Raw genomic sequence first — 22,858 nt, forward strand, 5'->3', positions numbered from 1 at the left:
TTGTCACAATTCACTTGCTCTTTGAATGGAGCATCTTCAATTTTTTCCTTCCATTGGAGTTCCGATTTCTTCCTTTCATCCTTTCGGCTATAATGATCAATCATGAAACATGGTTCATGCAAACGAGGAGCTCTCATAGTCTTGTCAAGATTAAAGGTTATGCTTTCATCTCCCACTTCTAGAGTGAGCTCACCATGTTTCACATCAATCACCGCACCGCGGTGTGTAGGAAAGGTCTTCCTAGGATGATTGGAATGTTGGAATCCTCCTCCATATCAACAATGACAAAGTCCAACGGGATGAAAAACTTCCCAATTAAACGGGGACATCTTCCCATATCCCTAATGGTGTTTTCGTCGATCTATCGGCCATTTGGAGTGTGATGTTGGTGCATTTAAGCTCTCCCATCCCCAACCTTTTACTCACCGAGTACGACATGACACTCACACTAGCCCCTAGATCACATAAGGCTTTGTTGATCGTTGTGTCACCAATGGTACACGGTATTGAGAAGCTTCCCGGATCCTTTAGCTTTGGAGGTGAACTCCCTTGAAGTATTGCACTACTCACCTTAGTGAAGGCGATAGTCTCAAGATTCCGGATCGACTTCTTCTTTGTGAGGATATCTTTCATGTACTTCGCATAGGCCGGCACGTGATTGATTAATTCCGTGAAAGGAATTGAGACTTCCAAATTCTTCACAATTTCCATGAACTTTCCAAGTTGATCATCAAATTTGGGCTTGGCTTGACGACTTGGAAAAAAAAGTCTAATCACAATGGGCTCCTTCTCCTTGACCTTGTCTTCATTTTTCTTTGAACTTTCTTCTTTTGATGATTCTCCATCTTTGGAGTTTTGCACAATTTCTTCCTTTTCACTAGCTTCCACAACTTCATCCTCAACTTGCTTCCTTGGCGATTCATACCTTGTACCACTTCTCAAGTGAATGGCACTAACCGTTTCATGTCTAGGGGGATTACTTTGAGGTGGTAATTGCCCCTTTTGTCTTTGTGGGCTTGAAGATGCTAGTTGAGTCAATTGTGTTTCCAACATCTTGGTGTGAGCTAGGATGTTGTTGATGGTGGTTTCCTTTGCTTGGCTATCTTTTTGCATTTGAGTGAAAAATTCTTGTTGATTCTTTTGCATTTGGAGGACCGCTTTTTGAACATCAAAACCTTGGTCATTTTGGTGATTGTATGGATTTTGATTTTGGTAACATTGGTTTTGATTGTAAAAGGGTCTTTGATTTTGGTTTCTCATGGGTGGTGGAGTGTATGTTGTTTGAGGGTTTTGAACATTTTGGCTTTTGTATGAGAGATTTGGATGGAATTTGGTGTTTTCATTGTAATAGTTGGAATAAGGGGTACCACTCTTGTATGCTTGGAAAGCATTCACTTGTTCATTTGTTCCCCTACATTCATTTTGGTCATGTCCCAAAGTTCCACAATTCTCACATATCCCACTTGGGATTGATGAGGTTGCCGTCATGGCATTAACATGATGCTTTGGTGATTTTGAGACTTCTTCAAGTCTAGCCATAGCTTTTTCAAACTTCAAATTGATTGTGTCAATATGAGCACTAAGTTGAGCACCCAATTGAGTAACGGAGTCCATTTCATGCTTTCCTCCTCTAGTAGCCTTGCGAGGTCTACTATATTGTGAGTTATGGACCGCCATTTCCTCAATCTTGTTCCATATTTGATTGTCATCAACTTCGGTGAACATTCCATTTGATCCTATGTTGAGAATGTTCCTTGAATCCTCATATAGACCATTCCAAAATTGTTGTACCAAAAACCATTCGCTAAGTCCATGGTGAGGACATGAGCGACAAATTCCCTTGAACCGCTCCCAAGCTTCATACAAAGATTCTTCATCCCTTTGCTTAAACCCGTAATTTGAGCTCTTAGCATGTTAGTCTTTTCCGGTGGGTAGAATTTTTTGTAGAAAGCTAGAGCCAACTTCTTCCAAGAATCTATTCCGAGGGTGGCCTTGTCAAGGCCCTTCAACCATTGCTTCGCGGTGCCGATTAGAGAAAAAGGAAATAAGACCCATCTAATTTGGTCTTGAGTCACACCCGTTTGAGAGATTGCATCACAATAGTCGCAAAAGGTTTCCATATGAGAATGAGGGTCTTCACTAGGCATCCCCCCAAATTGGCTCCTTTCAACTAATTGGATGAAGGCGGATTTGGCAATAAAATTTCCGGTTAGATGTTGCGGTGTAGAAGTACCATTTGGTAGGTTCTCCTCGGTGGGTACGGAGTGTGACGAGAATTTAGGCATTGTAGGTTGATTTTGTGGGGTATTATGTAATGGGTTCTCCTCTCCTTCTATTGCGAAAGGGTTGACGAACTCAATAGTTGGTTGAACAACTTCACTAATACCTCTTAAATTCCTCCTAACAAGTCTCCTATTGTTCGTCAAGGTTCTTTCGATTTCACGGTCAAAAGGTAACAAATCACCTTGTGACCTTCTAGACATGCAAAATATCAAATAACTCGAAAACAATTAGAACAAACCTTGAGGAGTTTTACTTCCCCAAGGCGAAGAAAGACACAACTAATAACAATAAAAAGGAAATCTAAATCAAACAAACACCGTCCCAAACAACGGCGCCATTTTTGATCGGTCCGTTTCGTGTTCACAATTAAAGGTGTGGTCGTTGGGTCACGTCCGAATCAAAACACAATTTATAGCTTCACAAACAACTCTACAATTAGTAAAGAGGCAAGTAAAGGTCGGATCCCAAGGGACGGGTATTGAAATGAGATTTCTATTGAAACTAGTGGTGTCTTGGGGGTGTCACAAATTGGGTTGATGTAGAAGGTTACTAACTAAAATAGCAATAAAAATAAACTAGCAAGATGAATTAAAAGGGGTGTAAACAATTGATTAAAAATCACTAGGGTGTCATGAGATCATAGGGGAATCATGGGAATTGATCATACAAACATGTTCTCAAATTATAAGCAAGCAATTATTGTTGTGATGGATTGAGTTGGGTTATATCTTACGATCCTAGGAAAGTTTGGGTCCCGGAGCCGAATCGATTAGATTGTACAACACCTACAAGTCGACTTAATCTTTCCTACTCAACAACATGCATGGTCTAATGAGACTTGAGTTGGGTTATGTCTTACAAGTCTCATTGAAAAGATAGGAGATGGTAGTAAATGCAAGGATTCATAGGCTTAGCATTTCATCAAATATAACATGTGCATGAGTTGAGATCAAAACAAGCAAGCAAATAAAACATGAAAGCTTATTAATTTAAGCATGAATCATTCCCCATGTTGGTTTCCCCTAATCACCCATTAACCCTAGCTAAGAGACTACTCACTCATTATCATGTTGATCATGCTAGCAAGGTTGTCAATCATACCAACAAAATGAAACATGATGAATAAATGAAAGTAATTAACAATAATTAAAAAGGGATTAAGAGAATTATACCTACTAATGATTCCAATAATAAAGCAAAGATAAAAGAAGTACTTGAATGCTTGATTGAGAGGTTGTCAATCTCCCAATAATAACCCAAATAATCTTCAATTACCCAAAATAAAGGATGAACAAAAGAGAGATTAAGGAAATAAAACTTGTATTAGAACTTGATTAATTGCTGATTACAAAACTAAAGAGAGATTTGATTGATATTAACTACTCTAATTTTTGATAAGAAGAACATGCTCTTCTAATTAGACTAATGGGGTATTTATAGTGGAAATTAGGGGGATGCATTAGGGTTAAATAAGGGCTAAACTAGTAATTACACTTTTTAGATTGAGCAGGGAGGAGCCGGTATTTCTTGAAGGAAGGGCTTCTTTCTTCGTAGCTTGGAGAAGAGGAAATCACGCTGTAGAGGAATCCGGGCGGATTAGGGTCGGGACGGGTGGATTCTGGCGATAGAATCCGAGCGGATTCAAGAGAATCCGGGCGGATTGTGGTGATGGAACCCGGGCGTCTTGGTGGAAAACCGCACGGATTGTGCGGGTGAAGGACGGCCGGATTGTAGACAATCCGCACGGATTGTGCCTCAGTAAGGCTTCTTCTTCTTTTCTTCCCTTTTCTTCATAAATTCCTTGGGGATTTCCTTGGGGACTCAAGGATCCTTTCTCAACATTGCTCATCTACTACCATATGTACAAAGGCCTTCTAATCTCGTCTCTCCTTGATGTTTGGTCATTGAATTCGATCAATTTAGTCTTGTTTTGCCATGAAAATGCAAGATTCTTACTCCTTTCCTACCAAGGGATCAAAATCTCAAAGAATATGCAAAACAAAGAACTAAAGATAATAAATGACCCAAAAATGCACTAAAAAGCATGGGAACAAGGCTAATTCGGGGGCTAAATATGCGCTAATTATGGTCACATCAGCCGACCCTAGACTGCTCTCACCTCATCTTGCCGATTGACGACGAGGTGAATGTTCTGGAAAAGGATCCTTCAGACGGAGTGTTTTTGTTTAGTGCTACCACTATGATCACTATGTGTCAACAAGTTGAAGAGGCCATAGCCAGCCTCTCTGAAAGAATCACCCGACTCGACGACGCCTACCATCGACTCATCTTCAATCCCCCAACACTGCGCCTAAGGGAGAATTCCCCAAGCATTCAAAACTACCCACCCCGCGACCATTCCGGCATAGACCTCACGAAAATCACCCTCAAAATAACTATCCCCATAAAAATCGCCCTCACAAAAATATTCCCCCCAAGAACTACCCGCCGAGGAATACCCCTCCAAGGTATCCTTGAGACTACGAAATTAATGGCATATGGAGGGATGATGTTGAGGATGTCTATATCCTCCCAGGGAAGGAGAAGCGGACGAAAGAAATCGGACATCTCACCCGGTCCGGACGTCCCTATCAAAATTCGAACAACCCAACGGTCGTTCCAACAACGAATGACCAAATCGTCCTAGAGGTAGACATTCAAGCAAAGGCCCCCGAGAACTCAATCCTGAAACAGCTCCAGAAAGCAAAAGCCGAAATCTCAATTTGGCAACTGATCGCAACGTCTTTTGAGCACCGACAAGCCTTGCTGCAGGCCTTGGGAAAATTAACCGTGCCCTCCACCTCTTCCCCAGAAGAAATAGTGGCGCACATGACGAGAGACGCCCCTGATCTGTGTAACCCGGTCGTCTTCTCCGACGAGGATATCCCTCCGTTCGGAGCCAATCATAACCTAGCCCTGTACATCACCGTACAATGCCTCCAGAAAAATATACCAATGGTCCTCGTGGATGACGGTTCCGCCGTGAATGTCATTCCTCTCAAAACTGCCCACAGGCTGGGTGTCAAGGTATCTGATTTGATCCCAACGAATCAGGGAGTACGCGCCTACGACGGCACTCGTCGCAAGGTCGCTGGGCTAGTCACTTTGACCGTCGCAACCGGACCCTTAGAAAGACAAACCAGTTTTCAAGTGGTCGACATCGACGCGTCCTTCAACATGCTCCTGGGACGTCCCTGGATTCACGCCGTCAAGGCAGTCACATCAACGCTCCACCAGAAGATCAGGGTCCCCTTCTACGGGAAAACAATCACGATTCCCGCTTCCCCAATCAAAGCAGTTATGAGAAGGGGGATAGCCTCCCAAGCCATTGAGGAGGACGATAATGAAATGTGGGGGTTCCAAGCCGTAAACGCCATAACTGATGAATCGGCGACCTCTGAGTGTGACCCATTCACCAACCTCACGGTCAACCGTATTATGATGCGCCAGGGTTACTTCCCGGGTTTGCCGCTCAATCCACTAAAGAACCCATTGCCTCCCTTGAAACAGGCTAAGGTCCCTAACATTCCCTTTGGGTTGGGGTACGAACCTACTGACCAAGATATCCGGGAGATGAACCTCCTAATCCGAAAACGCAAGAAGCACGGGGTTATCCTCCGTCCCTACCACCTGACTCTCAACGGATACTTTATCCCCGAGGGAGAGTCCGAGCTCTACCACGGCTTTCCGGAACTGATCTATGACTCTGTGGTGAAGGCTAGGTACCCGAGAGTGGAAGTCTTACAGGACTGCTACTTCATCCCCGACAACATCGAAGCTGCATCAACTGAGTCCAAGCCGTCACCATGCCTTGATGGACAAGCTGTCACACTCCTCTTTGGGGAAGATAACGTCAAACACCTCGACTATGAGGACATCATCAACATCGCCCTGAAAGACAATCAATTTGATCCAACCGCCTTGATCTCCGATACTGACCCGGAGAAAGCTACCCAAGGCTGGAGGAAGACCGTCAAGTGGACCGATCGCCAAGGCCGCATTCTCAAGATAACAACTGGAGAAGGCCCTATGTTCAACGAGGGAAGTGAAGAAGGATCTGAGTCCGAGTCTGAGTCGGAGTCAGAGTCTGTCATAGCTCCTAACGCCCCTAATGTCCCGGTCAAGGTCCCCTTCCCACTGTTTTATCACAAAGTCGTGGCTGATTCAGAGGCTGAGTCTACTAGGGTCACCCCCACTCCCATGAAAGGTGACAACCTGGAGCCTGTTCCAGGGGCCACTTCCTCTGTTGTGTCGCCTCTGACTGACCACGAGATGTCTGTCCTTTCCGAGCTTTTCGCTCGTGTCAACTTAATGAACGCTAAGTTTGCTTATGACTCGTCTCAATTTAACTGCAATGCGATTCTGAATGACTATGAGGAATTTGACTTGAGCGACTACCCACCTCACTTAGCCAAAGAACTTGACAAACGGGAAACCAGAACCCCCATCATTGAGGAAACCGAACCTATTAACGTAGGACCGGACAATACACCTCAAGAACTTAGGATAGGGACAACCCTGGACCCCTCGAAAAGACAACAGTTCATTGACCTCCTCCACGAATACAAGGACGTGTTCGCCTGGTCTTACAAAGACATGCCTGGGATTGACAGGGAAATTGCAAGAGCAGGATACCCATTAAACCTGGAGCTAAACCTGTGAAACAGAAGCTACGCCGGATGCGTCCTGAGTGGGCCCTAAAAATCAAAGAAGAAGTGGATAAACAGTTCAAGGCTGGGTTCATCAAAGTGTCTGAATACTCTGACTGGGTGGCCAACATTGTGCCGGTACCAAAGAAAGACGGGAGAATTTGGGTTTGCGTCGACTTCAGGGATCTGAACAAGGCGAGTCCAAAAGATGACTTCCCTTTGCCACATGTTGACATTCTGGTGGACAACACTGCCGAACATGCTCTCCTATCATTCATGGACGGGTATGCTGGGTACAACCAGATTAAAATGGCTGAGGAAGACATGCACAAGACTGCGTTCACTACACAGTGGGGTACATATTGCTACACGGTCATGCCTTTCGGCCTCATCAATGCCGGAGCAACCTATCAGAGAACCGCTACCACTCTCCTACATGATATGATGCACAAAGAGGTAGAGGTATATGTTGATGACATGATTGTCAAATCGAAAGAACGGGACGGCCACATCAATGCCCTCCGTAAATTCTTCGCTAGTCTGCGGAAATATAACATGAGACTAAATCCTCAGAAGTGTGCATTCGGGGTCACCTCCGGAAAACTCTTGGGACATGTCGTCAGCAAAAGAGGCATTGAGATTGACCCCACCAAAATCAAAGCCCTTCAACAAATGCCTCGGCCTAGGAGCGAGAAGGAGATTCGGGGATTTCTCGGTCAGGTCCAATACATAATCCGGTTCATTGCCAAGCTTACTATGATTTGTGAACCGATATTCAAGAAGCTTCGTGCCACCGATCACACCGATTGGGACGACGACTGTCAGAAGGCGTTCGACAGGATAAAGGAAATCCTATCCAAACCTCTTGTCCTCATGCCACCTCAACCGGGGATTCCTCTATCCCTATACGTGACTGTTACCAACACAGCCATGGGAGCAATGCTAGCACAAACAGTTGGCAACGAAGTGCGAGCCATCTACTACATCAGCAAAAAGTTCATTGAGTACGAGACGAGGTATACCCAACTGGAAAAGACATGCCTTGCCCTAGTATGGTCAACAAAGAAGCTGCGGCATTACATGCTCAGCTACACGGTCCACATCTACTCCAAGATGGACCCGGTTAAATAAATCTTCGAAAAACCCGTACTAAACGGAAGGCTGTCTAGATGGACACTCATGTTGTCCGAGTTTGACCTCAAGTTTGTACCCCTCAAGGTTATCAAGGGAAGAGCAGTTGCCGATTTCCTAGCAGAAAATCCCGTCAACGAGGATCTAACGACTGACACATGGTCACTTCCTGACGAAGACATCCTTTGTGCCGACTCCGACGTATGGGGCCTATACTTTGATGGTGCATCTAATCTGAGAGGCTTCGGGGTAGGAATCCTTCTAATATCACTAGAGGGAGAACATGTTCCGATCTCGGTCAAGCTAGACTTCGCCGTCACCAACAATGCCGCTGAATATGAAGCATGTCTCATCGGCCTACAAGTAGCCATCACACTTGGCATCAAGAGACTGAGGGTCCACGACGATTCCTCGCTCATCATCAATTAGGTATCCGGATCATGGAAAATCCGATCTGACAGCCTAGCTCCCTACCGAGCAAAGATCAATCAAGAGGTCGAGTTCTTCGACCAAGTCGACTACTTCCACTTACCACGAGAGGAAAATCAATTTGCTGATGCCCTGGCTAAAATTGCCGCGCTCGTCAACATACCTGACGACATGGCGTCAATGCCCTTATGTGTCGAAAGACGAAGCAAGCCAGCTCACATTTGTGCTATTATCGACGACGAGGAAAGCCATGATGAACCTTGGTACCAAGCCATCCTCAATTACAAAACCAAAAACGAATTCCCTCCCAACTCTGATCAAAGAGGACAGAGAGCCATCCGTTTACTTGCATCACAATTCGTGATGAACCAAAATCACCTATACAAAAGAACACCCCAAGGAATTCTCCTCCTTTGCATCGACCATCACAAAGCCAAGAAAGTTATGGGAGAGGTTCACGACGGAGAATGTGGCCCTCATATGAGTGCAATGATGCTTACACGGAAAATCACGTGGCTAGGTTACTACTGGACCACCATGGAAGCCGATTGCCGTAACTACGTCAAACATTGCCACAATTGCCAAATCTTCGCCAACATACAACACATACCACCATCCCTTTTATACACCATGACATCACCCTGGCCATTCTCAACCTGGGGCATCGACATCATCGGGAAAGTCAACCCGATAGGCACCAAGGGGCATTGCTTCATCCTCGTCGCCATCGAATACTTCACCAAATGGGTGGAAGCACAGTCATATGCAATCTTGACCGCCAAACAAGTGGCCAAGTTCATTCAAAACAACATCATCTGCCGATATGGGGTACCCCATGAAATCATCAGTGATCAAGACTCTCACTTCCGTACGGAAACTCAAGTTTTGCTGGACAAGTACAAAATCAAACGACATCGATCATCCTCCTACCGCTCCCAAACCAACGGAGCGGTGGAGGCAGCGAACAAGACTCTTGTCACCATCATCAAGAAAATGCAAGACAACTACCGCAATTGGCCGAGCAAACTCCCATTCGCACTCTGGGGATACCGAACCTCTATTCGAACACCAACAGGCGCCACACCCTTCTACCTAGCATACGGTATGGAGGCGGTTGAACCAGTAGAGTTAGAGGTCCCATCTCTACGCATCTTACTGGAAAGTCAAGTCCCTGTGGCGGAATGGACCCGTCAAAGGTACGAACAACTCACTCTTCTAGAAGAACGACGACTCGATGCCTTGCACAACGTCCAGCTATACCAACGACGTATACAACGGGCATTCAACAGGAAGGTTAAACCCAGAAACATCCAGGAGGGCGACTTGGTCCTCAAGTCAGTTCGAGCACCATTACCCGTCGATCTGAGGGGAAAGTTCAAACCCAACTGGGCCGGGCCATACCTGGTCAAGAAAATACTTTCGGGGGGCGCAGTGAGACTGAGCGACCTAGATGGGGAGGATTTTACAAACCCAACTAACCTAGACCAGCTCAAAAAATACTACCCTTGAACCCTAGCAACCAACGACCTAAGCCTAGTTTTACAACTAGCAACGACCTCAACCCTTTTCAAGTCAAGTTCCTCAACGCGTTCTGATTTGAAATTACATGCTTTATCGAGTCTAAGCTACGACACTTTGCCCGTTTCGAATGTCCTTTGATCTGTCAAAGGCAAAGTCCATTTGCACTAAAACAACAAACCTCCTGAACTACGAGCATGGTTTGATTTCACCTCTTCAGGTGAATACGTAGGCAATCCCTCTTATGCCTGAGGGATACAACCACAAAACCCAATCAAATCCACAAAACATTTCGAACTACGATCATGGTTTGATTTCACCTCTCCCGGTGAATACGTAGGCAGTCCTTTCTTACACAAGAAGGATACAACCATTCCCACAATCAAAAACAATCATCCCCATACAAAAATCCCCACATACAAAACATCCCCATCAAAAAAGAGAAAAGGGAAAACCATTCCCTTTTTCCCACCAACATACAAAAATGAGCCTTTCTCCCTTTCCAAAAAATACCAATTTCCCAAATGCAATTGTTTAGGACAATTCAAATTGAATTGCCTTCACCAAATGGATGGAAGAAACAAGCGTTCACAATTTTCGACACGAGCAATCCTCTTATTTAATTAATAATGGGAGGGATTACAATTTCAACAACAAATAAAGCTCGACAAGTCTACAACTTGTCAAAGCTAAGGTATCAACTAACACACCTCACATAATAAAACTAGCCCAAAACACACAACAACTAGCTAGTACAACATAATAAAAACTCACAACAATAATACAACATAATAATAAAGTGGGTAATGGAGGTCTTCACTCTTCCATTCTACCCTTGCCTTTTCCCTCGGGGTACATCTTCCTCTTGTTCTTCTTGTTGGCCCGCCTAGCATGGACTTCTTCCTCGGAACGGATCCTAAATGGATCTAAGATGGCGACGGCCTCCGATCTAGCACAAGACCCCATGTTCGACCCAAAAAGACCAAGGCACGGCCCACCATATTCTTGGGACCTGAACTCCTCCTCTTCGGTGGTCTCATCACATCGAGGGTAGCTCCATAAACATACTCCTCAAAGAAGGCACGGTTGGCCTTGGCAAGCTCTCGATACTTCAAATCGACAACCTCGTCCTTACGAAATTTGGATCTCTCTTCCAAGGACGGAGCTCGTGACCATTTGACATAAGCGGGAGTCACCCATGTCGTGGCAACGGGGTTTGGTACCTCCAAAAGCGGCCGAGTGGCCCACCACCTTTCAAAGAACTCCACAAGCTCGGAGTTCCGGAAAACATTCTCTTGGACAAGAGTATCTTGAGCGGGCACCTTTTGTTGACGCCCCATTTGCCTCATGAGCCTTTCGGGATATATGAAGGAAACAACCTTCAAACCCACCACCATCAAAGAACGAGGACTAGCACCCGAAGCGGGCAACCCCGTGAAGGACCTCAAGTGCCACCACGACACCACCCAACGGATATGAGGACCACCCTCCTCCGCCAATCTTGCGGCCCAATAGGCCTCGGTGGAAGCAAAACTATCCGGGTACAACTTCTTCCTCATAGTGAGGTGACGGAAGGAGTAAGAAGAAGGATTAACCGGAGGCTCTACATACCGTAGCCTCTCCAATAACCACACTTGGAGGATCCTTGGGGATCCAAAATAGGGAGCTTCTCCACAAGAGCCTTCCTTGTCCAAAGCTTGGATAATCTCCCCAAGCACCAATCATGATGGATCTCTACCATGCTCCATTTGCTCAATCACATGGATAAGGGTCATGCTACCATGACATCTTGGCCCCTCCTTCTTCAAGACATCAACAAAGAGGTACACATGGACAAGGCAAAATGCAAGAGCCCTTCTCCTAGCCACCTCCGAGACATTAACATCTAATCGGTTTGAAAAGATGTTGATAAGAGCCAACATATCCACACCATGTGGAGCAAGAAGAAAGTTGATTTGGCTTGTTGATAAGCCCGACATGGAACGGAATTTCTCCTTGTAGCACAACCGAGTCGGAGGAAGCACCGGAACACAACCCGGTCACCCACCAATGGCTCCAACTTCTTCGGCAAGAGGACAAAGCTCGCCTTTCGGGAAAACGAAAACATGATGTTTCGAATCCCAAAACCGAGAACATGCTTCAAGAAATGAAGGTTGCACCTTGACTTGACGAAGCACCAACAATTGGCCAACTCCCATGCAAACGAGTTGATGCTTTTCGGGAGGCGACAAATCCCGGCACCATTGTCTCAATGCGTTCTCAAAAGCATCCATAAAATATTTTTGTGGAAGAAGAAAAGGTTTTGTAGAGATGTTTTTGTGTTTCGGATGATGAAACAATGAAGCGCAAACGTCCCTATTTATACAAAACGATCAGCGCATTTTTTCAGAAAAAGGGGAGAGCCGGCTTCCATCGCAAGGCTGCTCGCGCCTCTTTAAGGCTTCTCCAGGATTCCCGCTGTTGACTTGTCTTTTTCAACATGTGCTTTCTCCTGACACCTCAAACCTCCCGCCAGGAACCTCGCGCCTCTTCGGGATAATCCGGGACATTTTGTGTTTCCTCACACTCACATTTCCTTGTTTTTGCGTTTTACGAAATCCGACACGGTTTCCATGACGCAGCTTTAAACATACGGATTTTTTTCTTTCTTTTTTTAAGGGGGGGAAGGGCTAGTCACCCCGATCCGCGATTGATCGTTTCCATGTCAGTCGAAATCCCGAAATTTTTTCGCTTTTTCGCAATTTTCCATCAAAAATCAAAACCGAAGATTGATAACACGACATCAGTTTTCCTCAAAAATTCAAGCACTCACAAATTCGAGTCTTGACCTTAAAAAATCAAATATACTCGCAAAAATCCTTTTCTAAAATTCTTTCCTGACGGTTTGAGTTTGAATTTTTCGAGTCAATTTCAATGACTTCGACGCAATTTAATTCACGACACGAGTTAATTGCTCAAATTTTCAAATCATTTCCTTTTGAATTCCGAACGTGACGACTTGTCACGGAATTTTCAAAAGTCATTTCAAAATTTCAAATTTTAACTTCAAGTCATCTTGGTTAATTTTTGTTTTTTCAATCAAATGCTTTTACGTGTTTGCGTTTATGCGTATGTGCTATTTGTTGCCTGTTTTCTACACTAACGACGCAGGAACTAGTGCAAAGCAAAAGGAGAATCAAACAGCCGACATCGCTCCTCCGAAACACAACACAAAAAAGCCAAAAATCACAAAATAAACCACAATCCAAAAACACATATATACAAACCACCTTACGCAAAATACATCGACAAACGTCTATCATACAGACACTGGCCTAAAACAAACGTCTATCATACAGACACTGGCCTAAAACAAACGTCTATCATACAGACACTGGCCTAAGATAACGAACCGGGGGCTATCCGCCAACTACCGAACTAAGCACTCCCTACCCTTCCGATCAGAAAAGAAAGGGAGCAACATGGGAAACAGAGGAGCAACATCGAAAGCAGAGGAGGTTACCATGACGATAACCCCCCGCTCCTGCTCCACGATAAAAAAGATGACAGTGTCTTGGAGACTTCGGATAATGAGGAGGCCCAGAACCATGATGCGATGCACCATTCCGATACTGAACCCCACTCATCAGCCACCCTGTCTATGAGCCACAACGAAAAGGACAAGCCGGCCATATCAGCCGCCCTCTCCTCCTCTACGGAAGCATCCTCCACCACCGCCTCTAATACGGCAGCCTCCTCGGCCGCTACAGCCCCTCCAGGATCGACTTCCTCCTCCAAAGCCTCAATGACGGACCACATAGGTCCCAGACGATACCCTGCGGTCAAAAAGCAACAACAAAAAAATGTCAGCCGGAATTTCGGCATTACGACGGCATGAAATGGATAAATCCAAAAACAAAAAAACACAACCTGCAATGCAAAAATAAGGGCAATCCCGCCCAAAATCCAACCAAACCAAACCATTCACAAAAAAAAACACAAAAACGACTCGCCTATCTTTTCAAGCAAAAGACGAGTCAAAATCACAAAAATGGCATTTCAAGACCCCTACAAGGTCCGCCAACAACCCAAAATACATTCCCGACACAATGGGGATTTTTCTACGGTTCAAAAAGGCAATTCACACGTTAATTTGGGCCCAAACCGGTCAAAATTTCAAAACGACCACGAAAAGGCAAACGTGATTTTATCACGCCTCAAGGTGACCTAAATTACCAATAAGGTCCAATTCAAGGCAAACTGACTCAATTCAAGCCCAAACAAGCGCTTATTTGGTCAGACGTAAGACCGTCACAAAAGGCAAAAATCTAATTTTGCCCACAAACATCCAACGAAGGTCCTTAAATGGCAAATACGGGTTTTCCCAACTACAATGCAACCTAGTGGGACCCACTACCCAAGCAAATAAACTTGGCATTGTGAAATGAGACGGTTTCTCGCCTCACTCACGTTTTTCGAGCATAGGGAGCGGGAACGGGGACCAAAATGCAAACTAAAAGTACCCCTATACTCCTAAACAGGTTTCTAACCTAATGCAAGCATCAATTTCACTCGAAATGGGCTCAATCAAAAACGCCCAATTCGATTTTTAGGGCAAAATTCGCCCTAATTCAATCAAGCTAAAGATCAACAAATTTAAATGGATTCAAGAGGAAATACTTACCTTGAGATGACATTGTTGATGAAGGCAAGAATTTGAACAAGCTAGAAGGTCCAACAATGGCGGATTTGGCTTTGTTTTGTCGAAGAGAAGGAAGACGAGATTATGGTTGATATGCGGCCTGACCTCGCGTCTTTTACAGAAAATAGGGAAGCCCCTTTGGTTCGCCAGGTGGCTCGCGCCTTAAGTAGGCCCCCCCTTACTCTTTCAGCGGATTTTGGGCTTTAGCCCAATTTCCCGTGACAAACTTCAAACTTTCATTTGACGATATTAAAGGTCGTCATTTTTCTCAAAAATAAATAGTGAAAATTCAAATTCACTATTTTCGAAAGCTTTAAACGGCGGCACATAAACCGTCACTTCAATCAATAGTGAAGATTCCAAATTCACTATTTCCATCAAATGTCAACGGCGGCACATAAACCGTCACTTCAATCAATAGTGAAGATTCCAAATTCACTATTTCTTTCAAATGTCAACGGCGGCATATAAACCGTCATTTCAAACGCAATAGCAGATTTAAAATTTGTTATTTTCCTTCAAAATTCAAACAAACGGTGATCAAAACTATCACTTCAAGTTCAAAGAAGAACGACGAATGGTGAAGATGCCAAATTCACCATTCTTTCAAGTACCAGCACGGGGCTTCCTCGCGGAACCCGCTCATTCCAAAAACAGTGATAGTGAGAATCCATACTCACTATTTCCCCAGCGACATCACGAGTTCGCTACTTTCAAAACAAGCCCATTCAACGCGGCTACTCCCATGGTCCATTAACCGACCGTACCATTTGGCTGGCGAGCCTTTGTCCGCAACCCTTCAAGGACACATCCCGAAGATGCCTCGGGTACATTTCCTTACCACGGCTGGCGAGCCTTTGTCCGCAACCTTTCAAGGACACATCCCGAAGATGCCTCGGGTATATTTCCTTACAACGGCTGGCGAGCCTTTGTCCGCAACCTTTCAAGGACACATCCCGAAGATGCCTTGGGTACATTTCCTTACCATGGCTGGCGAGCCTTTGTCCGCAACCCTTCAAGGACACATCCCGAAGATGCCTCAGGTACATTTCCTTACCATGGCTGGCGAGCCTTTGTCCGCAACCCTTCAAGGACACATCCAGAAGATGCCTCGGGTACATTTCCTTACCACGGTTGGCAAGCCTTTGCCCGCAACCTTTCAAGGACACATCCCGAAGATGCCTCGGGTACATTTCCTTACAACGGCTGGTGAGCCTTTGTCCGCAACCTTTCAAGGACACATCCCGAAGATGCCTCGGGTACATTTCCTTACCATGGTTGGCGAGCCTTTGTCCGCAACCCTTCAAGGACACATCCCGAAGATGCCTCGGGTACATTTCCTTACCACGGCTGGTGAGCCTTTGTCCGCAACCTTTCAAGGACACGTCCCGAAGATGCCTCAGGTACATTTCCTTACCATGGCTGGCGAACCTTTGTCCGCAACCTTTCAAGGACACATCCCGAAGATGCCTCGGGTACATTTCCTTATCATGGCTGGCGAGCCTTTGTCCGCAAGCGTGCAAGGACATATCCGAAGATGCCTCAGGTATGACTCCTTCTTATGGCTGGCGAGCCTTTATACGTAGTCTAACGGACTTTAAACGACCCACACGGATAGTCGACATACTCTAAACTGTTCCCGACGACAGGTCCTTGACTCGTACCCTCGAGTCACCTTGGCGTCGCCCTTCCCGACGGCAGGTCCTTGGCCCGAATCTTTTCGAGCCGCCTCGACGTCGCTTGGGTCTCCAGGTTGTAATCTTCGATTGACCTGGGGGCTCTACTTTGACTTTTGTCCTGTCCAAGCCTCAGTCAAAGTGGGGGCTCTGTAGATACCCAGTATTTGCTGAGAGTCCAACAAACACCCGATGATTATCGGACTACAACATGCTTTGGAATCACGGCGTTTGATCGACAATTTGTGTACAACTTTACGTCGGAAAACTTAAAACGATTTCAAAAATAAAACATCTCAAAACATTTCAAAAATACCTGGAGTGTTTAATGCACGGCGACGGGGTCGCAATGACACTAACTAGAGTCAAAACCGGCACCGGACCAAAAACCGACTCAATAATTCAAATCCCGACTCCAACAACGAGTCATACCGAGTCAACCACCAAAAACAAACATTTAAAACCTTCTACCTTAAGTTTTCCCGGATTCATGAATGGTCAAGTACCAAACACGTGACTACAAAACCTAGGATAGAACAAATCATGATTGCGTTTGTTGTGAAAGCGACAACACACCTCGAAGACCCGCGACGTGGCTCGCGCCTCTTTGAGCAGCCCAGGTGGCCACGTCGCTCAAAACTCACACAACCACTCATTCTCCTATAAATACCCCTCAAATGCCACCCATTTGAGAGTTATGCGAGTGTCCGCCCCCTCTTTTCTCCCTTAAAATTCTCGACTCGACTTCTTAAGTCACAAACCGACGCGTGTTTACGACCTACCGATCGTAAACACGAGCCTTACACATTTTTTGGTACCATCATCGTGCATTAAATCACTTGACCGACCACTTCGACCACTGCACCATCACTAAACTTTTAAAACACTCTTTTACTTAACAAAACGGTTTTAAACCGAGTTTTTTCCTATCAAACGAGTTGTTACACTTACGTCGGTCACTCGCCATAACCAAACATGTAAGTATGAGGGTGTAAAAATCCTCTTTTATTATGTTTTCATTTGTTTCATGACTCTAACATGCTAAAACATGCATAACATGAACCAAAACATGGAATAAACGAGCCAAAACTGATTTTTGGTCTGAGGCAGAAGCCCCTTAGGTCGCCAACTAGCTCGCGCCTAAATGGGGTACTCAGACCAGAGATCAACCGCGTTTGTTCTCGTCATTTCCCTTAATCCATTTTTCATATTTGTAATCGGTTTTCACCATTTCAAGTATTTTCGAACCTTTGTTGTTTTATTTCACATGTTTTAACCATAAAGCATTTTTCACCCTTGGTTCTTCATACCATGACGGTTAAATCCGTGTTTCGGTGATAATATTTGGTTAATGACATTTAAAAGGTATTTTAAAACCTTTTATTTCATTTCTTTACATTTTCAAACAAACATATTAGTCACCAACACAAAGTCATCCTTGGTTCCACATACCATGCCGGATTTTAACCCGGGTACGATGATGAGTACCGACTAATAAAATTCAAATGGACTTAAAATAATTATCCATAATCTTTTTCAAAACTATTCATGTCAAGTTTGACAAATCGAACCCGACACCGAATATTATCAAATAATGATGATTATTCGAGTCTAGTTCTTCAAATCAATAAATGCGGTCTAAACGACCCCTTCAAATCAAACCGGGTTCAAACACCCATTTTCAACACGTTTTATAACGTTTTCTAAAAAGTCAGAACACGGCACATAAACCGTGGGCTAACCCGTGCCTAAACAGGCTCTCTATTTCTCATTTTCAAAACCAGAGGGAGGCCCCTTAAACCGCCGGCTGGCTCGCGCCTCATATAGCCGTCTGGTACAGGGCTTGGTCCCTTCCAGCATTAGTCCAGGACGATCCCGACTCCGGTTAACCCAGATATAGGACGGATCAGATGACTATTTGATTATCCAAAACCATATTTGCAAAATGCCTTACTAAGATAAATGGATCACGTTATGCACCCTAAACCTAATACGGTAAGTGGATGTTTAATTTCCGTCTTGCATGCAAATCAAACTTTAATCCAACTCGACATCTTATACTTGATACTTGGATTAAATCAACCGACTTAGAAAGCTCTCACATGTTAGGTTTAAATTATTGGATGCGCATTCATGCATTTAAACCGTTTTATCAACTTTTGCATTCAACCAACCAAGATCGATCAGTAGAGGCCGCTAAACGCGAGCGGGATTGGGTGTCTGATTAAAGGGCTTCCCAATACGTACCTTCACCTCTTACTCAGAAACTTTGGATAGTGGACGACCTTATCCAGGGCGTACGAGAGTCATTCTAGAGATAGGATGCTAAAGAGGGACGATTTCCTTATCTTTAGTACCTATGTCAAACGCTGCTTTGTGCTTCGATTTGACCGAGGTATAAAGTGGAATTCGAACGGGTTCCAGGCATCCCACAAATGCTTGGTGGCGACTCCGAACATCTCTAATCGTTTCGAGACCCTTACCGAGACGAAACCGACCGATCTAAAACGATCCGGTCGAAAGCATCTTTTACGCCGCCGAGCGTGGCTTTCAAAGAGACCGCTGTATGTCCACAGATCGAAGTGGGCTTGAAGGTGGGCCATGTCCACACTTACCCGTGAGTAGAAGCCGGGGTGGGGAAGACGGGAGCACTAAAGTAGTCCGGGCGCATGTTGATGTCGCCGTAGACAAAAGTGTCGTCCGTCGGATGGCCACCATCCGGAGCGAGGTAGTAAGAATGGTGAAGGCCGGAAGGGTGACGGTATTGCCGCCTCATGAAATCGTCATAAACCGGGAATTGGCCCACCGTTTGGTCAAAATAGAGGCGGTCCATTCGTGGTTGCAAACCGAGCCTCTCACTTGCGGCCGTTTGCATTCCCAAGTTCTTGTTATCCATGAATGTGATTAAGTCGGGGTGGAGCGGGAGGTGTTGGGGTTGTTGACTTGAGGAGCCTTCCCCTTGTTGGAAGGGAGCGGGAAAGAAAGGAAAGGAGAGCATTGTGTACCGTAAGGTAGGTTGTGCGGTAAACGGGTGCTCACGCGCGTAGACTAGGTTGGGGTTTTGGGCTTGGGCGGTGGCGGTGTCTTCATCCGCCTCAATCTCAAGTAAGTAGTGCGGTGAATTTGGCACTACTCCCATATTGTCAGGATTGGGGAGTAGAATTGAATTCCTATCCACTCCATTTACTCGGATTTGCCAATAATTTTGTTTGTCCCGGGGATTCTTCTTTATCCAATTAAGAGTATATTGGATGTAGTCTTTGGTGAGCATAGTCTCCCCGGTGATATAGTTCATGTCATTCAAATTGAGCTTTCGGATTAGGCGCTTGGCAAGGTGGGTGATGAGGCCACCCACGACAATTGGGGTCGATTGCCCCGGTGAATTGCTCAAACGGTAAAGATGGAGGGCCATATAGTGAGCCACATCGATTTTGAAGGTGGTGGAGTTGGAGCAAAGGTAAGAGCCGAGAATTTCCAACTCCTTCGTTCGGAAGTTGTGATTCTCATCACGGCCAAAAACAGTCCATCTCATATACCTATGCCAAATTCGGATGGCGGCATTGTGACAAGTATTTGCCGCCCTCTTCAACCGTGGGTTGTCATCAAGGCCGGTGAGGGCCTTCCAAAGCGCACTATGGTCAAAATTTTCAGGGGCTTTCTGAGGCGGGCTCTGGTCTAGCCCAAAGTGCGCAACGACGGTCAGTAAGGTCAATGAGTAGTCTTTGTTCATAAGACGGAAACGCAAACACGCGACCTTTTGATTTTGTCGATGTTTATCGATCCTCAAAGAGCTTAGAAATTCCCAAGTGAGGCGGGAATAAGTCTTCTCATGTATGTCGTACATGAATTTCATGCCAACTCCCTCAAATAAGTCATGGGTGACACGGTCTAACCCTAATTCTCGCATAGATTGGCGGTCAATAAATCGAGTCGGGTGAAGGGGGCGTTGTTTGAATAATACAAACTTACCTTTCATAGTTATGGAACTGAATTTGAGGTCCGGGAATACCGGATCCGGGCTAATATCGCTAGCCGTGGCCGCCACAAGTTTCGCTTGTTGAAGTGCCAAATCCCCCTTGCGGAGTCTCTTTTTTGGTTCCATGGCCGATTTTGTGAGAGGGTTTTGAAAGGGAGTGAATTGGTGGTTGATTGGTGGTGTTTGTTGGTGGAATGGAGGTGTTTGGGTGTGTTTTAGAGGAGAAAGGAGAAATATAGAGGGAGAAACAGTCGGGTGATTGTGTGTGATTTGTGTTTATTTTTGGTGTTTTAAATCCCGCAGTGTACTCCCAACCAGTCCAAGGACCGGCTGCCGGTGCCCTGGCTGGGAGTACAAGGTATTTTTGAAAAATCTTCAAAAGGATCAGAGAACTCCCAGCCGGTTCAGGGACCGGCCGCCGGTGCCCCGGTGTCACGGTCTAGGACTTTGAGCCGGAACGTGGCGCACAACCTTGTCTAACACATGACAAGAATGCAAGCGAGAGCGTCAAGCACTAGTGAAGGATCACTAGTGCATTCGTAATCAGTCTCGGTTGGCATGTGTCGGGAATCCTACTCACGATTATCAAGTCCGGCACACGAAAGCAATAAAAGTAAGCAATACGATTATTGAAAGCAAGAACACAAGCAATATCAAGCTTTTGGATGAGAAGCGGTTTAATTGACTAGCACCTCTCATAGAGGCAAATTTGATAGTTTGGTCCTGGTAGCAGGATACATTGATTGTGCAGAATAGCGATATGTTTTCTAAACGCCTAAAAATATATCTTAAACTAAAAACGAGACTCCAAGATTCGACTCGCAAGAAGTAGTCTTGGAGTACTAAATGAAACTAAAAACAGAAATAAAAATACATGAGTACAAATAAGAAATCTAAGGGTTCGAAGTGGAAGGACCGCGCGCATAATTTTTAGGGATTGTGCGCTACAACTGCGGCTCATTACACTCTCCCCCACCTAATTTGTTGTCGTCCTCGGCAATGCTTGAAACTCTACATGGCTGGTTCAGTCGGCTGATGTCGGTGGAAGTTGATTGGAACGGATGTTGGCGCGCTTGCTCTTGTTGCGGGTGGGATCTTCAGGATCTGGATGGTAAGGCTTCAGACAACTCACATGAAAGACAGAGTGACACTTCATCCAGGCAGGGCGGTCAAGCTTTTATGCTACTTTCCCAATCCGCTTGATCACTTGGATGAGGCCTTCGTACTTTCGCACTAGTCGCTTGTCCCATCCTCGGAGGAATCTCATCTGCTCTTTGTTCAGCTTCACCATGACCATGTCACCTACTTTGAACTCCCTTGGTCTCCGATTCTGATCTGCCCACTTCTTCATGCGGCGAGACGCTTTCTCTAAGTAAGCTCGAGCAATCTCGGCATTCACGTTCCATTCTTTATCATACTCGTGAGCTTTCTTTTTACGGCGTCCATAGGTATCTGCAACTGTGGGAGGCAATAACGGCTGTTGACCTGTAACAAGCTCAAACGGGCTCTTGTTGGAAGAAGAGCTCGTCTGAACATGAAAACAGAACTGGGCAACATCAAGGAGTCTCACCCACTCCATTTGAGTTGCCCCCACAAAGTGTCTTAAGTACTCTTCCAACATGCTATTGAATCGTTCAGTCTGGCCATCCATTTGGAGATGGTAACTGAGGACATCCACAATTTGGAACCCAGGAGATTGAACAACTCTCCCCAAAATAGTCTCGTGAAGCGAGAATCGCGGTCACTGACTATACTTTGAGGTAATCCCCAGTATTTCACAACATGCCTGAAGAATATTGTGGCAGTTTCTTCAGCGCTACATGCCTTAGGAAGGGGAATAAAAGTTGCATATTTCGAGAATCGATCCACAATGACAACGATCACACTTAATGCCCCTACCTTCGGTAACCCAGAAATAAAGTCCATTGAGATACTCTCCCATGGTCGTGTTGGCACGGGCAACGGATTTAGCAGCCCTCCCGGCTTCTGTTTCTCTCCCTTATCTTGCTGGCAAATGAGGCAGGTCTTCGTATACTCCATCACATCATCCTTCATCTGCAGCCAATAGTAACTTCTCTTCAATAGGCATAAAGTTCTCTGCCATCCCGGGTGACCCGCCCATAAGGTATCATGGCACTCCTGTAGAATAATTTTCCTCAACCCAGCCGCCTTGGGAACAAAGATGCGATGTCCCTTCGTGAATAGAAGCCCATCTTCCACCCAAAATTTGCGAGTCTTCCCTTCTAAGGCCAACTGTTTCAGAGTACTCGCCATTGGGTCTTGGTCGAGGTGTTCCTTCGCCTTAGCTCGAATATCTGTGACCACAGTGGTAATGGACAAGTGAGCGATCGTGTGCAGTGCGGCCAAGTCGCACCTACGGCTTAGGGCATCAGCGACCCTATTCGCTGCTCCCGATCGATAAGTGAACTACACATCAAACTCGGCCAATAACTCTTGCCATCTAGCTTGTCGGCTGTTGAGCTTGGGTTGAGTCAGGAAGTGGGATGCCGCGGTG

At 45.4% G+C, this 22,858-nt stretch overlaps 1 non-coding gene across 1 annotated transcript; it reads left to right on the forward strand.

Moving 5' to 3' along the window:
* The first annotated feature begins 1,807 nt into the window (after positions 1-1,807).
* LOC141624596 (small nucleolar RNA R71) lies at positions 1,808-1,913 on the forward strand. Its single transcript, XR_012534401.1, has one exon. It is a non-coding gene; the product is annotated as a small nucleolar RNA R71 (small nucleolar RNA).
* Positions 1,914-22,858: the final 20,945 nt, after the last annotated feature.

The sequence above is a fragment of the Silene latifolia genome, chromosome X (genome assembly GCF_048544455.1).
Source record: "Silene latifolia isolate original U9 population chromosome X, ASM4854445v1, whole genome shotgun sequence".
In the NCBI taxonomy this organism is placed as follows: Eukaryota; Viridiplantae; Streptophyta; class Magnoliopsida; order Caryophyllales; family Caryophyllaceae; genus Silene; species Silene latifolia.